The sequence below is a fragment of the Rattus norvegicus genome, chromosome 2 (genome assembly GCF_036323735.1).
Source record: "Rattus norvegicus strain BN/NHsdMcwi chromosome 2, GRCr8, whole genome shotgun sequence".
NCBI classification, from domain to species: Eukaryota; Metazoa; Chordata; class Mammalia; order Rodentia; family Muridae; genus Rattus; species Rattus norvegicus.
The window spans coordinates 123505299-123520621 of NC_086020.1; the positions used below are offsets into that span (position 1 = coordinate 123505299).

At 41.1% G+C, this 15323-nt stretch overlaps 1 long non-coding RNA gene across 1 annotated transcript in view; it reads left to right on the forward strand.

The window, feature by feature from the left end:
• The first annotated feature begins 444 nt into the window (after nt 1-444).
• Nucleotides 445-15323, forward strand: part of LOC103691533 (uncharacterized) — a 28294-nt gene continuing 13415 nt past the window's right edge. Inside the window, exons 1-2 of the long non-coding RNA XR_591062.3 lie at nt 445-553; nt 1372-1468. This is a non-coding gene — a long non-coding RNA (uncharacterized LOC103691533). The remainder of the gene's footprint in view (nt 554-1371; nt 1469-15323) is intronic.

Here is a 15323-nt window from a genome sequence, read left to right on the forward strand (position 1 = left end):
CAAAGAAGGGGAGGGGGAGGGATTAGGGGGATGTTTGCCCGGAAACCGGGAAAGGGAATAACACTCGAAATGTAAATAAGAAACATTCAAGTTAATAAAAAAAATCATTTTAATATCCATCTATCTCCACATCCTGAAATCTGAACCAAACAAATAAAAAGAAATAGATAATCGAAGAGATAAATTGTTTCGTGGAATTAATGAGAAAAGAGGTCATTCTCAAGGTGTCCTGAAGACCAGATATCTTGATCCTTTTAACTGGATTTGATTACACATGACACAAATGCTGGGAGCAGAGGCGGGATGTGTCTTAGGCCCGCCATGTGCTCATTCTGTAGGAAGGATGGTTACAAATAAGTAGCCATGGTAACAGTCACACTGGATGCTCAGTAGAGCTTGAAAGTATTGTGAGGATAACAAAGGCTTTCCCCAGGGAAACCAAGAAAGATCTGGAAGGTGTCAGGTTTAAGACACAATTTCAACAAGAAAAGTCATGGATAAGGTTTGTTAAGCTCAGAAAACTGATCAATATTGAAGACTAAAGCTGAATCAGGTATCATAGACCTGTCATCCCACCATTCCACAGGAGGGTAGGGTATCCTAAGTTCAAGTGTAGACTGGACCATTTAATGAGACTGGAAATGAAGTATAAAAAGAGAGCTGGAGCTTTAGTTTAGTGGAAAAACATTTGTCTCATCTTGTAAGGTTGTGCTTTCAATTCCTGATGTGATTTTTATTGGCAGGAAAAAACAAATGAATAAAGTTTTTTTTTTTTTTTTTTGGTTCTTTTTTTTTTTTTTTTTTTTTTTTTTCCGGAGCTGGGGACCGAACCCAAAAGTTTTTTTTTTTAAGAGGGACAAATACCAATTAAAATATATAATGCCTCAACTTCACAAATCTAGCTTTCTTGGTGCTGAAGTAGTGTGATCTGTTGAGGACAGGAGAGGGCTCAGTGCATTGTACTTAAAACCCAGTAATTTTCAGTAATTGTCCTAGTTTTCTGCTTGCTCAGTGAATGACATTTGGAACCCATGTACCCTCTGAGGAGCAATGGTGGGTAATATGGGGTGCTGTAGTAATTATTATGACTCAAGACTGCAGATAAAGATACTGTCAGGCAAGGGTCTGGTGACTCTGTGAAGGTATTGAGTGGAGGGATTTGCTTATAACAGGGCGCATTCCAGGATCCTTCCCCAGACCAGACCAGAGAGAGAGACATGTAACAAGGTAGATTTTAAGGATTTTTGCTCAGCATCCATGGACCCCCCAAGTATTAGGAAGAGATGTGGGAATCAGAGAACTTACACACAACTGACTTTTCCGAGGTTCTTGTCCTATTATAGCTTAAAGCACTTCCTTCCTTCACCCTAGACACATAAGGTATGGCTGCCATCCTCTCTTCCTGAGTGCAACCATTGCTGCCTCCAGTTCCATGGTTCCAGCCACTTGAGCAACTCATAATCTCCAGGTAGGAAGGAATGTTTGCTCCACTTAACAAGCATAAGAAAAATCATCAGCAACCAACACATGCTCCTTCAATAGTTTAAAATCATGTTTCAGTGTTTCATAGATGACAATTTAAATAGATACACATGTCTGGATGAATAGATTTATTCTAATACATTTAAATATTTAGTCATATTTCTTGAGTAACACTTGGAAAGTCCAGAAAGGAATGATAGGTAGATAAGCCTCAAATAAGCCAGGAAAACTCTTCCACTGTCTTAACCAAGTCAACATGGTGCCAACAGTTGGTAAGTGAGGTATGCCTTCCCCTCTGGAGAGCTTAGTGGAGGTCAAAGGAATGCAGTGTCTTATGCAGTCACTGTTCAGCGCTCCTTGCTAAATGTTGGCCAGTAGTTGATGTCTTCTCATCTTGGGGGCAATATTCTATTCTATACCCCAAACTGTATCACTAGAAACTGAAATGCAGTCATTTCAGTGCAGAAACTGAGGGTGTAGCTCAGTCGGGGTGTTCAGTGAGCCCACACAAGAGGAGTTTGATCAATGGAAAATGTGAATGTAATCCCATCCTGTAATCTAGAAGTGGAGACAGGAGGATCAGAAATTCAAGATCTTTAACATTATAGAAAGTGGGAGGCAACTCTGAGAGACAAGAGGCCCTGTCTCTATGTCAAACAAACAAACAAGCGACCAAAAAACTACCTAGAAGAAAATCTGAAATTTATACTCTCCTTGAAAATCTTGATGAATTAGTGGTTACACAGTGTTAGGATTTTCTCTGTTACCTAAAACGATGTCTATCGATTTTCCCCCTCTGAAAAGTACCATGTTGAGAAATATTTCATAAAAAGCAGGACAGATTCTCTTCAGAAATCTCATTATTCTCAACCCCTCATGTTGTAATAAATGCATTGTAAAAGTACAGTCAATTAGAGGGACTTTGTTCTAGAAAGATGCTACAACAAAACAGGAAACAAACGTTTCCTTCAGTGTGTATACATGGTGTTCTAGAATCAGCTGGCAGTTCTAGTATTCCCCATGTCTCTTAGACTTCAAACATGGATCTACCACATGGCATATCACTGTGTTACCTTTCTTTTTCATCTAACTTAAACTAATTAAGGATTGATGGGCAGTTCAACAAGTGTTTAACAAATGGTTTGAGGGACCTGTGGTTATCTCAAGGTACTGCATAGGCTTTGGTTCCTGCAGATTCTGCCCTACCTAATTCCAGTTAATTACACAGCTTGATTGTTTTTCCTTCAAGCATACTACAGACCAAGCTGCAGAAACCTTAGGAATTGTTACAGTCTTAGGATATTCAACTAGGACTTCTGATCTTTCAAAACTTTGTAATTGATTGCTTTTTAAAACAGGCATTTACTTAGATTTAATAGAAATGAAACTCTCTGTAAATTCAAATAGTTTTTCAAGCAACTAGGAATGACTCGCATGTTCCAAGGAAACACTTAAGTTTTCTACCTCAAGGGTTAAAGATTCTTAGCTAGAATATCCCAACATTAAACAGTGCCAAATATTAATAATTACAATTGTGAATTCCAAGCAATTGCCCCATAATGCATGGTAAAGCATGACCAAAAATAATCTCCTCTACATTTACACAGAGACCAGCTCCTGATACGATTCTAGCAATGAGCTGTCCCTCTCATGGCTGTGCTTGAGCACCTCATGGCTAGGACACAGAGAATTAGAATTACTGCTTTCCCGAGTCTGAATGCCCTGACTTGTTTTATATCGCTGTGATAAACGTCATGAGCAAAAGTAACTTCTGGAGGAAATGGTTTATACTTGGCTTATGGGCTTCAGTCCATCACTGAGGGAAGTTAAGGCAGGAACGCATGGCAGGAGCTAAAGCAGAGGCCACAGAGGAGCACTGTTTACTGGCTTGTTCCCATGGCTTCCTCAGATTGCTTTCTAATGTAACCCAGGACCACCAGCCTACAGATGGTGCCACTGCCATAGGTTGTCCCCTCCCCACATGAAGCATTAATAAAAAAAAAAATGCTGTTACAAGTTTTCCCATAGGTCTATCTGATAGAGGCATTTTCTTAACTAAGGCTCCCTCTTCCCAGACTAGCTTGTGTCAAGTTGATAAAAATAAATCAAAATCAACCAGGACAAGGAAGGGAATCCCAATACAACTTCAAAGAGAAAGTTGTGGCAAAGATCACCTACATCTTCCAATTAGCATCTCTGCTGCATACTCCAGATGCCCATAAGACACATTGAATTTATTAAATATATTTTATATCCTTAGTCTGTCTATTTGCAAAAGTAAGTCTGAATCAGAGGATCTCATTGATCCTAAGAAATAATCAAGCTATGCAGTCTATTAAGTGGACGTATGTGGCTCCCTTCTTTTCTATAGCTGTCCGTCAAGTACACATTTCTCATTTCAATCAGATTCTATAAGATATTCTATGTCTATTCTTTTTTAAAATTTTTATGTATATTTATATATGAGTATATGTATATGTGAATACAGGTACCCATGGGATCCATAAGAGGATAAATAAATTGATAAGTAAATAAAAGACTGGGCTTTGGTATACAAGAGCTGAGCTGTCTTGATGAGCTCACTAGACAGCAGAACACAAGGCTGTCAGCTTGTACACCAGGACTGACTTCTAGTTGTTACTTTCATTGTTCCCAAACACCCCTTGCTGAAGTTGGTCTCCAACCTGAGGCTGGTCCTTGGCACTAGGGTGCTCTGTCTCTCTATGTCTATTCTTCAACATAAAGCATTCCATCTCCATGTCAAGTGAGATCCAGACCATGTGCTAGAAAGAGCAGTCTCCTTGGAAAGCCCTTGCCTCACAGCTCTGGGAAGTACCATGAATCTCACAGGGACTGTTGTTTCTTCCTTTTCCTGTCATATCAACAACTCATACATCACATGAACTCATTATCCTACTTATTTTTAATGATAGCTTCCAGTCTGCTTGCTACTTGCCAATCCCCTTGCTGCTCCAAAGCCCCAGGACCTGCTTAGTTGTTTGGTGCTGAGCAAGCACTCAGGACATTCCCAGAAGGATGTTGATGTGGTTCCTCTCCTCACTCGTCAGACATTTCTATTGGTTGCCCAGCATCAGCTGTCAGTTCAAGGTAGTAATTGTGATGGTTAGAGTTAATTGTCAATCTGATGCGATCTGGAATCATCAAGGAGTCTCAATGAGGAATTGTCCAGATTAGGCTGGCCTGCTGGCATGGCTGTGAAAGATCTTCTTAATTAGCTTAATTGAGACAGGAAGATCGACTGTAAATGTAGCTGGCACCATTTCTTGGGCTGGACACCAGACTATATAAAAGTAGAGGAAGCTAGCTGGGGGTAAGCAAACATGCATTAATTCATGTTGTCTGTCCTTGAGTGTTCATATGACTGGCTGCTTTGAGTTCCTGCAACCTTGACTTCCCCAGTGTGACGGACTGTAACCTGGGTTTGTGTACAAGTCAATTCTTTTTCTCTTAAGTTGCTTTGTTAGAATGTTATCTCAACAAGAGGGAAGGAAACTAAGATAGTAACAAACCCCTATGTCAAACTTCTGAATTCCTCTGCTTATCATGGTCACCTTGGCAACTGAGAACCAAAGAGTGGCAAGCATCTCCCTTGCTTAACACTGACACCTTACCAGTCACTCACACTAACCCTAACTGTCCCTAGACTGTGTGTGTGTGGTGGGGATGGAAAGGGGGTGTGGAGGGTGGGGTTGTGGGTGGTTTCTCATCTCCACTTCATGCTGCAATCACTGAGAACCTTGCCAGTGCCACTTGCTCCCATTCTTCTTTTCTGGGCGTTTCAAAACATTGTCATGATAAAATTTCAAGCCATATTTATAATCTTTGTCCTACTCGAAAAAAATAAAAACTGTAGATAATGATCTCTGCCAAGATACATAAAGCTTAATTTTGAGTCAAACACACTCTGCCTGGCTTCAATGTACAGGTCTAAGCACACTTAATATTCTGCAATGTGAGTACACTGACCCAGAAAATAGTCTCGTTGCTTATAACGAATTAATATATTCAAGAGGTATCTAGTAAAGTCAATGTCCCAGACACTGTGCTAGCTCCTGGGAATATAGATTTCTGCTCCTGTGGAGCTTAGCTTACAGATGCGGCAAAGCTGACAATAGCTGGCAAAGGTGAGATCTTATGAGCTCACTCAGTGACAGAGGTGAGCAATGCCAGGTTCTAACCTAAAGCACACTTCCTGGTGTAGAGTTAGGAAGTGCTCTCTCCATGGCAGGTGTGGTCCAGGCAAAAGGAAAGTCAGTCACAGTCATGTGAGAAAGAGTCAGAGGTTATCAATGGAGCTGAGTCCTGATCTACCACCCAAAGCTTAAGGGCTCTTCTACCTGTCACCTACTGTCAGCTTAGGGTGGAGGCCAGTCCATTTCTCCATTGACTCTGAAGTAAGACAGACTTTGCATACTCCTGGACATTTAAGCAGATGTTCAAGGGTGTGGTGCACAGAACTTCTGACTCCCACAGGCAAGGTCGTGAACTGGCTTCTGGACAGGAGGCTTGCAAATACTTTACACAGTTTGAACAATTGAAAACTCCAGAGATCAGTCACAGATAAGACTCTTTGGGGTTTAAAACCAGATTCTCAACCTTTAGTGTGACTGGATCTAAAGTTCAGGTTTGTCCTTAGTAAAAAGAAGCTGTAGACAGGAAGCAAAACTTAGCAATTACATCCCCCACTACTTCTGATACAAGCCTTGGGGTAACTTCTCTAAGATCCACTTCCAAATTTTCTTCTTTGGAAATTTACATGATTTCCGTCTGTAATCCCTCTGTCCCCACTCTCCTTTCCCTCCTCCCCATCCCTTTATCCTCACCTTCCTTTTTCCATATCTTGCTCCTTCCTTCCTTCCCTCCCTTCCTCTTTTCCTTCCTTTTTTTTTTCCTCTCCTTCTTTTTTTTGTGATAACTAATCTTGGTTGTTGATTTGACTACTTCTGGGATCAAATAAAAACCAAGCACCTGGACATGCCTCTCAGGGAACCCCCCCCCCCATTAGATTCTTTGAGGTGGGAAGTCCCATCCTAAATCTGGGCCACACCTTCTGGTGATAGTCCACATAAAGGGCCTGGGAGAAGGAAGTTTTTTCCCTTTGCCTTCCTGCCCTCACCCTTGCTAGTAAGCACATTTTTCCTATTGCTAAGGCATTCCTTCACTGGCGTTAGAACCTACTCCTTTGGGATTTCAATGAAGACTGAAGACTAGCAACTCTAGGAATTATCTGTGACTCTAGCACCTGTTTGGGACTGCTGAGCCATCCATTCTCCTGAAGTGAACTGACATAGGATTCTTGGCCTTTCTTGCAGGAGACAACCATTGTTGAACTACCCACACCATAGCCTATGCACAACTTCAATAAATCCTATATGTATGTGTATGTATGTACATTTATGGTGTATATGTATATTTATACATGTATGTACAGGGATAGATAGATAGATAGATAGATAGACAGATAGATAGACAGATAGATAGATAGATATTCTACCTGATTCCTTTAGGGAACCCTGACTGATACACTCTCTTCCTTCATTCTCTCCTTCTGGAGATCAAATCTAGGACCTCAGGTGTGCTAGGCAGGTGCTTTATCATGGACCAACATGCTCCTCCCCAGAACTCTTCTTTAGTTAGTTATGAAAGGTTTGCATAGATTTTTAAGAGTGCATGTTTTGTTTTCTTAGTAAGCTTAGCTGTTAGCTTTAAGTTTGCAAACTTTAAAGGAGTCAGCAAATTTATATTGGCTGATAAACTTTTACTTTTTGAATAAATGATTGAGTTGGGAGGAAACTACAGATGTAATCTTTATTTTTCTCTTACAGTAAAATACAACTTTAGAACTACCAATCATAACCTCAGGAACCAATAGCTCTTGAGCATGACCCTGGCTTCCCCACACGTATCCAGTCCTGGTGAGAGAAGGGTCCACTTCCATGCCTTACTCCCGCACAAACTGTGACAATTCTAACTGCCAATTAATTAATTAACACTGACGTGTCTCTGGTCACTGTTCTAGTTAGCTTTAAGTGTCAACTTTACTCAGCTTAGGGTCACCTGAGGAGGGAGACTCAATTGTGAATGTGTCTGTGGGGGATCAGCCTGATTGTTAATTGGTACGGTGGGGACAACCTACTATGAACAGCACAATTCCTTGGACAGGTGATCCTGGGGTGCATAAGGAAGTGAGCTAAGCATGAGCCTGCCTATGAGTCATGAGACCGTGTCTTCCATAATTTCAGCTATACTTCCTTGACTGTAAGTGTGTTCCCAGGACTTTAGAAAAGACATTTTGAGGGGATAAAACGATTTGGTCATTATAGAACCTGAGTGAGAAACATGGAGGGGGAACAACCGACAGGGGTCACATAAGAATATGGACCTACCCGCGGATCCCGGCCCACAGCAGCTCTCTGCCCCCAGACCCTGTGAGAGAGAGACCCAACTGCCTGGTCAGGTGGGCACTCCTGAGGCTGCAGAGCGGAAGAGACAACCAACACTGCTCACCCCTGCCCACATCCCTGGCCCAAGAGGAAACTGTATAAGGCCTCTGGGCTCCCGTGGGGGAGGGCCCAGGAGCGGCAGGACACCTGCCTGAGACACCAACGGAACCTGAGGGAAACAGACCGGATAAACAGTTCTCTGCACCCAAATCCCGTGGGAGGGAGAGCTGAACCTTCAGAGAGGCAGACAAGCCTGGGAAACCAGAAGAGACTGCTCTCTGCACACACATCTCGGACGCCAGAGGAAAAAGCCAAAGACCATCTGGAACCCTGGTGCACTGAAGCTCCTGGAAACGGCGGCACAGGTCTTCCTGGTTGCTGCCGCTGCAGAGAGCCCGTGGGTAGCACCCCACGAGCGAACTTGAGCCTCGGGACCACAGGTAAGACGAACTTTTCTGCTGCAAGAAAGCTGCCTAGTGAACTCAAGACACAGGCCCACAGGAACAGCTGAAGACCTGTAGAGAGGAAAAACCACACGCCGGAAAGCAGAACACTCTGTCCCCATAACTGACTGAAAGAGAGGAAAACAGGTCTACAGCACTCCTGACACACAGGCTTATAGGACAGTCTAGCCACTGTCAGAAATAGCAGAACAAAGTAACACTAGAGATAATCTGATGGCAAGAGGCAAGCGCAGGAACCCAAGCAACAGAAACGAAGACTACATGGCACCATCGGAGCCCAATTCTCCCATCAAAACAAACATGGAATATCCAAACACACCAGAAAAGCAAGATCTAGTTCCAAAATCATTTTTGATCATGATGCTGGAGGACTTCAAGAAAGACGTGAAGAACTCCCTTAGAGAACAAGTAGAAGCCTACAGAGAGGAATCGCAAAAATGCCTGAAAGAATCGCAAAAATCCCTGAAAGAATTCCAGGAAATCATAAATAAACAAGTAGAAGCCCATAGAGAGGAGACACAAAAATCCCTGAAAGAATTCCAGGAAAACACAATCAAACAGTTGAAGGAATTAAAAATGGAAATAGAAGCAATCAAGAAAGAACACATGGAAACAACCCTGGATATAGAAAACCAAAAGAAGAGACAAGGAGCTGTAGATACAAGCTTCACCAACAGAATACAAGAGATGGAAGAGAGAATCTCAGGAGCAGAAGATTCCATAGAAATCATTGACTCAACTGTCAAAGATAATGTAAAGCGGAAAAAGCTACTGGTCCAAAACATACAGGAAATCCAGGACTCAATGAGAAGATCAAACCTAAGGATAATAGCTATAGAAGAGAGTGAAGACTCCCAGCTCAAAGGACCAGTAAATATCTTCAACAAAATCATAGAAGAAAACTTCCCTAACCTAAAAAAAGAGATACCCATAGACATACAAGAAGCCTACAGAACTCCAAATAGATTGGACCAGAAAAGAAACACCTCCCGTCACATAATTGTCAAAACACCAAACGCACAAAATAAAGAAAGAATATTAAAAGCAGTAAGGGAAAAAGGTCAAGTAACATATAAAGGGAGACCTATCAGAATCACACCAGACTTCTCGCCAGAAACTATGAAGGCCAGAAGATCCTGGACTGATGTTATACAGACCCTAAGAGAACACAAATGCCAGCCCAGGTTACTGTATCCTGCAAAACTCTCAATTAACATTGATGGAGAAACCAAGATATTCCATGACAAAACCAAATTTACACAATATCTTTCCACAAATCCAGCACTACAAAGGATAATAAATGGTAAAGCCCAACATAAGGAGGCAAGCTATACCCTAGAAGAAGCAAGAAACTAATCGTCTTGGCAACAAAACAAAGAGAATGAAAGCACACAAACATAACCTCACATCCAAATATGAATATAAAGGGAAGCAATAATCACTATTCCTTAATATCTCTCAATATCAATGGCCTCAACTCCCCAATAAAAAGACATAGATTAACAAACTGGATACGCAACGAGGACCCTGCATTCTGCTGCCTACAGGAAACACACCTCAGAGACAAAGACAGACACTACCTCAGAGTGAAAGGCTGGAAAACAACTTTCCAAGCAAATGGTCAGAAGAAGCAAGCTGGAGTAGCCATTCTAATATCAAATAAAATCAATTTCCAACTAAAAGTCATCAAAAAAGATAAGGAAGGACACTTCATATTCATCAAAGGAAAAATCCACCAAGATGAACTCTCAATCCTAAATATCTATGCCCCAAATACAAGGGCACCTACATACGTAAAAGAAACCTTACTAAAGCTCAAAGCACACTTTGCACCTCACACAATAATAGTGGGAGATTTCAACACACCACTCTCATCAATGGACAGATCATGGAAACAGAAATTAAACAGTGATGTCGACAGACTAAGAGAAGTCATGAGCCAAATGGACTTAACGGATATTTATAGAACATTCTATCCTAAAGCAAAAGGATATACCTTCTTCTCAGCTCCTCATGGTACTTTCTCCAAAATTGACCATATAATTGGTCAAAAAACGGGCCTCAACAGGTACAGAAAGATAGAAATAATCCCATGCGTGCTATCGGACCACCACGGCCTAAAACTGGTCTTCAATAACAATAAGGGAAGAATGCCCACATGTACGTGGAAATTGAACAATGCTCTACTCAATGATAACCTGGTCAAGGAAGAAATAAAGAAAGAAATTAAAAACTTTTTAGAATTTAATGAAAATGAAGATACAACATACCCAAACTTATGGGACACAATGAAAGCTGTGCTAAGAGGAAAACTCATAGCGCTGAGTGCCTGCAGAAAGAAACAGGAAAGAGCATATGTCAGCAGCTTGACAGCACACCTAAAAGCTCTAGAACAAAAAGAAGCAAATACACCCAGGAGGAGTAGAAGGCAGGAAATAATCAAACTCAGAGCTGAAATCAACCAAGTAGAAACAAAAAGGACCATAGAAAGAATCAACAGAACCAAAAGTTGGTTCTTTGAGAAAATCAACAAGATAGATAAACCCTTAGCCAGACTAACCAGAGGACACAGAGAGTGCGTCCAAATTAACAAAATCAGAAATGAAAAGGGAGACATAACTACAGATTCAGAGGAAATTCAAAAAATCATCAGATCTTACTATAAAAACCTATATTCAACAAAACTTGAAAATCTTCAGGAAATGGACAATTTCCTAGACAGATACCAGGTATCGAAGTTAAATCACGAACAGATAAACCAGTTAAACAACCCCATAACTCCTAAGGAAATAGAAGCAGTCATTAAAGGTCTCCCAACCAAAAAGAGCCCAGGTCCAGACGGGTTTAGTGCAGAATTCTATCAAACCTTCATAGAAGACCTCATACCAATATTATCCAAACTATTCCACAAAATTGAAACAGATGGAGCACTACCGAACTCCTTCTACGAAGCCACAATTACTCTTATACCTAAACCACACAAAGACACAACAAAGAAAGAGAACTTCAGACCAATTTCCCTTATGAATATCGATGCAAAAATACTCAATAAAATTCTGGCAAACCGAATTCAAGAGCACATTAAAACAATCATCCACCATGATCAAGTAGTAGGCTTCATCCCAGGCATGCAGGGATGGTTTAACATACAGAAAACCATTAAGGTGATCCATTATATAAACAAACTGAAAGAACAGAACCACATGATCATTTCATTAGATGCTGAGAAAGCATTTGACAAAATTCAACACCCCTTCATGATAAAAGTCCTGGAAAGAATAGGAATTCAAGGCCCATACCTAAACATAGTAAAAGCCATATACAGCAAACCAGTTGCTAACATTAAACTAAATGGAGAGAAACTTGAAGCAATCCCACTAAAATCAGGGACTAGACAAGGCTGCCCACTCTCTCCCTACTTATTCAATATAGTTCTTGAAGTTCTAGCCAGAGCAATCAGACAACAAAAGGAGATCAAGGGGATACAGATCGGAAAAGAAGAGGTCAAAATATCACTATTTGCAGATGACATGATAGTATATTTAAGTGATCCCAAAAGTTCCACCAGAGAACTACTAAAGCTGATAAACAACTTCAGCAAAGTGGCTGGGTATAAAATTAACTCAAATAAATCAGTTGCCTTCCTCTATACAAAAGAGAAACAAGCCGAGAAAGAAATTAGGGAAACGACACCCTTCATAATAGACCCAAATAATATAAAGTACCTCGGTGTGACTTTAACCAAGCAAGTAAAAGATCTGTACAATAAGAACTTCAAGACACTGAGGAAAGAAATTGAAGAAGACCTCAGAAGATGGAAAGATCTCCCATGCTCATGGATTGGCAGGATTAATTTAGTAAAAATGGCCATTTTACCAAAAGCAATCTACAGATTCAATGCAATCCCCATCAAAATACCAATCCAATTCTTCAAAGAGTTAGACAGAACAATTTGCAAATTCATCTGGAATAACAAAAAACCCAGGATAGCTAAAGCTATCCTCAACAATAAAAGGACTTCAGGGGAAATCACTATCCCTGAACTCAAGCAGTATTACAGAGCAATAGTGATAAAAACTGCATGGTATTGGTACAGAGACAGACAGATAGACCAATGGAATAGAATTGAAGACCCAGAAATGAACCCACACACCTATGGTCACTTGATTTTTGACAAAGGAGCCAAAACCATCCAATGGAAAAACGATAGCATTTTCAGCAAATGGTGCTGGTTCAACTGGAGGGCAACATGTAGAAGAATGCAGATCGATCCATGCTTATCGCCCTGTACAAAGCTTAAGTCCAAGTGGATCAAGGACCTCCACATCAAACCAGACACACTCAAACTAATAGAAGAAAAACTAGGGAAGCATCTGGAACACATGGGCACTGGAAAAAATTTCCTGAACAAAACACCAATGGCTTATGCTCTAAGATCAAGAATCGACAAATGGGATCTCATAAAACTGCAAAGCTTCTGTAAGGCAAAGGACACTGTGGTTAGGACAAAACGGCAACCAACAGATTGGGAAAAGATCGTTACCAATCCTACAACAGATAGAGGCCTTATATCCAAAATATACAAAGAACTCAAGAAGTTAGACCGCAGGGAAACAAATAACCCTATTAAAAATGGGGTTCAGAGCTAAACAAAGAATTCACAGCTGAGGAATGCCGAATGGCTGAGAAACACCTAAAGAAATGTTCAACATCTTTAGTCATAAGGGAAATGCAAATCAAAACAACCCTGAGATTTCACCTCACACCAGTGAGAATGGCTAAGATCAAAAACTCAGGTGACAGCAGATGCTGGCGAGGATGTGGAGAAAGAGGAACACTCCTCCATTGTTGGTGGGATTGCAGACTGGTAAAACCATTCTGGAAATCAGTCTGGAGGTTCCTCAGAAAATTGGACATTGAACTGCCTGAGGATCCAGCTATACCTCTCTTGGGCGTATACCCAAAAGATGCCTCAACATAAAAGATGCCTCAATATAAAAGAGACATGTGCTCCACTATGTTCATCGCAGCCTTATTTATAATAGCCAGAAACTGGAAAGAACCCAGATGCCCTTCAACAGAGGAATGGATACAGAAAATGTGGTACATCTACACAATGGAATATTACTCAGCTATCAAAAACAACGAGTTTATGAAATTCGTAGGCAAATGGTTGGAACTGGAAAATATCATCCTGAGTGAGCTAACCCAATCACAGAAAGACATACATGGTATGCACTCATTGATAAGTGGCTATTAGCCCAAATGCTTGAATTACCCTAGATCCCTAGAACAAAGGAAACTCAAGACGGATGATCAAAATGTGAACGCTTCACTCCTTCTTTAAATGAGGAAAAAGAATACCCTTGGCTGGGAAGGGAGAGGCAAAGATTAAAACAGAGACTGAAGGAACACCCATTCAGAGCCTGCCCCACAGGTGGCCCATACATATACAGCCACCCAATTGGACAAGATGGATGAAGCAAAGAAGTGCAGACCGACAGGAGCCGGATGTAGATCGCTCCTGAGAGACACAGCCAGAATACAGCAAATACAGAGGCGAATGCCAGCAGCAAACCACTGAACTGAGAATAGGTCCCCTGTTGAAGGAATCAGAGAAAGAACTGGAAGAGCTTGAAGGGGCTCGAGACCCCAAAAGTACAACAATGTCAAGCAACCAGAGCTTCCAGGGACTAAGCCACTACCTAAAGACTATACATGGACTGACCCTGGACTCTGACCCCATAGGTAGCAATGAATATCCTAGTAAGAGCACCAGTGGAAGGGGAAGCCCTGGGTCCTGCTAAGACTGAACCCCCAGTGAACTAGACTATGGGGGGAGGGCGGCAATGGGGGGAGGGTTGGGAGGGGGACACCCATAAGGAAGGGGGAGGGGGAGGGGGATGTTTGCCCGGAAACCGGGAAAGGGAATAAAACTTGAAATGTATATAAGAAATACTCAAGTTAATAAAAAAAAAAAAAAAAAAAAAAAAAAAAGAATATGGACCTAGCACAGTCAGCAGAACAAGTGTTCAGGCTCATTTAAACTGTAGCATCTCTTTGTGTTTTTTTGTTTTTTTTGTTTTTTGTTGTTTTTTTTCCTTTTCTCCTCTGGGGCTAAAGCTTCAGTCACCTCCATTTCAAGTTGCAGGAGTTCACTTGTTAATGACAGCTGTAATTTACCCAGTCGTTTTTGTCCTTGCTGAGTCAAACGTTAGGTTCTTCTGCAATATACCCCTTTATGTAGTGTTCAGCCAGTTCTCACATGCAACCTAATGATGCCCTTTCCTAAGAGGGTGGAGACTTCTTCCAGGGTCATGGGAAAGGAGGTACTCTTTGAGTCAAGGCTCTGGGCAGCGACTCTGCTTCTGGTCCACCTATTTCATGTTGTGTCAAAGTTGTTTTCTCAGCTTTGTTTTATGTAAGAATTTATCATCAGTTAAATTTCAATAGTTAAGGTGGAGTTCTGTCTTGTGGTTCTTGTAACTTTAATCTCAAAGATAACGATCTAATCACTAGTCACCTACAAAAGGTCTGTAGGGATGTTTCAGCTTGATCTTGACAGCCAGAGCCCTGGAATCTGAAAGATGATGTATAGACCCTGTACACAGACATTGTCCATCCTTTCTGGTGTACTGTTGTTACAGGATCAGTCATAACACATGAGGATTTCCCAGCCAATGATCATCAAGCATTAACTGGGCACCTACTTCGATAATATATAATAAATACTTTATAAAATAATCATTTTACCTTAATGATGGCCAGCAACTTAGGTAATGCTATTTTCCTTATGCGAAAAAAAAAAAAGATGGCTAAGTCTTAAAAACAAAACCAAACAAAATCCAAGTAATTGATTGATGAAGGCTGCTGAGCTTCTAGAGATCTACACACACAGGTCTTGGTGCACTCC